The sequence below is a fragment of the Vicia villosa genome, linkage group LG1 (genome assembly GCF_029867415.1).
Source record: "Vicia villosa cultivar HV-30 ecotype Madison, WI linkage group LG1, Vvil1.0, whole genome shotgun sequence".
NCBI classification, from domain to species: domain Eukaryota; kingdom Viridiplantae; phylum Streptophyta; class Magnoliopsida; order Fabales; family Fabaceae; genus Vicia; species Vicia villosa.
The window spans coordinates 224,603,594-224,606,685 of record NC_081180.1 but is presented as its reverse complement, the minus strand read 5'-3'; the positions used below and the strand labels follow the sequence as shown (position 1 = coordinate 224,606,685).

At 32.7% G+C, this 3,092-nt stretch overlaps 1 long non-coding RNA gene across 1 annotated transcript; it reads right to left on the bottom strand.

Annotated features, from left to right (window-relative positions):
* Window positions 1-714: 714 nt before the first annotated feature.
* LOC131623112 (uncharacterized) lies at window positions 715-1,683 on the bottom strand. Its single transcript, XR_009290139.1, has 2 exons — window positions 1,339-1,683; window positions 715-1,182 (listed from the first exon to the last, which is right to left on the bottom strand). It is a non-coding gene; the product is annotated as an uncharacterized LOC131623112 (long non-coding RNA).
* Between the last annotated feature and the right edge of the window lie 1,409 nt (window positions 1,684-3,092).

Genomic DNA, 3,092 nt, shown 5'->3' with positions numbered 1-3,092 from the left:
ACAGGCCTCCAGTAGGTTCATCGTTCCTCAAATCCTTCGAATCACACTACTCAGGATGCTAAAACCTGAGAGTGCTACACTTCAAGGTTCACTTACTTGGAAAGCCAAAACTCCAAGCACGAAGATTTGAAGTTCAATTTCGGATTACCATGCAGTGCGTGTACCCACTCGTCCCACGCATGCATGAGATTCCAAGGATAATTTAGTCCAGATAGGAATACTATGGTTCCTAACAACCAACTTGTCATACCCCAAAATTTGCCCACACTTTTCAGAAATTTAAAACTATTTCAAAAATTGGATTTTTATAAAATATCGGGTTCATTTACATTGACATTCTGAATTTTATAAATATTCGATTTAAAGTCTATTTTAAAATATAATAGTTTACTCTTAAATTATTATATTTTAATAAATAGCAAAATGCTTACCGATGCTTAATATATTTTTAATTGGCTTTTTATTTCGAATAAGTAATATAGCACAATTGGTAAGGAGGTAAGGTTTGCAAGTATAAGGTTGCGAGTTCGAAACCCACTTTTGATATTTTTCCTTTTTATTTGTTTCTAACTTAGCTTTAATTTTATTTCTACCTATATTAAAAAAATCACCAAAAATAACATTTTCATTTTATTTAAATATTAATTTTTCGTTTTTTTTATTTCATGCTTTTTTCTATTTTTTATTTTTTATTTTTTCCATTTTATTCACAAAAATAACAAAAAAAAAAAGAGACTTTCCAATTATTTCCAAAACACTTACACGACAAAGTTATTTTCTTTCCAAAACAACCTTAAGACAGCATCTTCAAAAATCAAAAAGAAATTAACTATGGAAGACAAGGCCTTGATGACAATTAACTGGCTGTTGGTTCCATTGACCCTATAAGGGCTAACAAATCCTAACCCTCTCTTCTCACGTGTTCTACCAACAAAAACTCATAAACCACATTACACTAACAACGATTCACAATTATCACTACCCAAATCCCACGGTGTCTGTACATTCCACATTGCAAATAAACCAAGAGGACGGTTCCAAAACAACCACAAAAAATCAACCCTTATTTTTTCTTTCCCCTACAGTCACCATAATAACCGATCCGCTCTCATTCACGACATGATCACGTACATATTTCCACACTAACAGTTTCGATCTACACCAAAACTGCATACATACGCACTACAAAAAAAAAACAAGAAACAAAATTAACATCAAAACAACCTGCAATTTTTCTCTTTGTGTTTTCAGGAACAGCAACAATAGGACAACAAGGAAAAGACGAAAGAAGAACAAAGAGGAATAGGCTCCGACGAAGACCGAAACACCGTGACATACCCAGCCGCCGGAAACGCCGCATCGGAGCAGCTCTGGTATTCACCGCCCGGATTCGATCGATCAACTGCCATCGACCACCGCATCAACTCCGGCGAGCACCTAGTCGAACTGGGCCATCTTCAGATCTGGTTCGTTGCCATTCTCTTTGATTGCTTTGATTCTTGCCGTGCATTTGTGTTTGTTTTTTAGTATTTTTAAGGCTAAGATTTACTTGTGTTTTTTTTTTTAAAAAAAAAGAATGGATTTGAGAAGATAAAAAGAACTGTGAGAGAGAACTCTTGTGTATTTAATTTGTACTGCTATTATTCCTTTCCATCACTACTTTTGTTCTTTTTATTCTAAAAATTATAATGCCATACAATTATTGGTGGGTTAAATTGGTGTTGAATTAGTCTATTTGATGGTGTCAATTTTGTTTAGAAAAGAGAGAATAGTATGCAGTAAAAATGCAACGTGATTTGGCTCTTCATATGTTTCTAGAATTTGTAAAATATTGTTTAATTTGTCACTTTTAATTTAATTAATTTCAAGTATTAACTCCATTAACATATAAATAATTAGACCTTTTTTTTTTATTCTAATGTGGGAATATAAATGCATGTCCCGTTTTATTACCTGTAACACAATTAGTTAAATTGGTTTTTAAAGTTAGTTATTTAATATATTTAATTAATTTTTACATAATTTTAATTTTCCCATTAATCTAACGTTTACCTGTGTATGAATCACTAACTAAGAATATTTCAAAAATAAAAACAAAAGGAAATATTTAATTTATTATTTTTAGAATTAATTTAGTTTGTATTAGTTTTTTAGTTGCTTATTAAAAACATAAAACACCAAAAACATTTTAATTATTCTTTTTTTTAGTTTAATATGTTTCACCATCTTCTTGTACATTTTTTGGTGTTCTTATTACTAACGTCTTATTTTGATTGCGAGGTATGACACTTGAGACTCTGGACTATTATGGACATATACCTACTACACATATTCATTTATTTCAATTTACTCGCATATTTTTACAAATTATATAATTGTATATGGGATGTAATAGTTTTAATTAGGGTTTACTTTCTACACCTCCTATTATGTATCTCTCCCAAAGCCATGTAATAGCGTAGGATTTACTTTTCCGCACTTTTACTTTCCGCACCTATATAAACTGCTGATATAATTGTTTAGATGTATGCTTAGGATTGTATGGCAAGATAATTAACTGAACGCTAGCTAACTTTAACTCAAGATAAATAATGTATCTGAATATAACACACTTGCACGCACTCACCCTTAGGGTACGCCCCTCTTGGTTGCCTTCGATTAAAGGTCGTGTCCCTCGAATGTAGAGGTACCAATTAGCAAGTCCCTCGATTAAAAATCATTGCAAAGATCATAAGTCCCTCGATGACCCGCGATGTTGCCTCGATAATATGATCTAGTCCCTCGAATGGTTGCCTACGGAACAATGATTGTCCCTTCGAATATTGCTAAAGGTACCTCTACCTGTTGCCTTCAAACGACCTCGATGACCCGCACGTCCAATATAACAAGGACTACCTACTCCTATATAGTATGGATAGTCCTGGGAACTTTAAAAACTTACAGAAAAAGACCAGTTATAGGGTAGTGCTCTTAAACTGCCTAGCTCAATAAAAATATCTTTTCAATATCATTTCAAAAAACTAAGGCTACGCATTTACGCTAAAGTCCTTATACTTCTTTCAAAACAAACAAACAATATGAGCTAAGCAAGT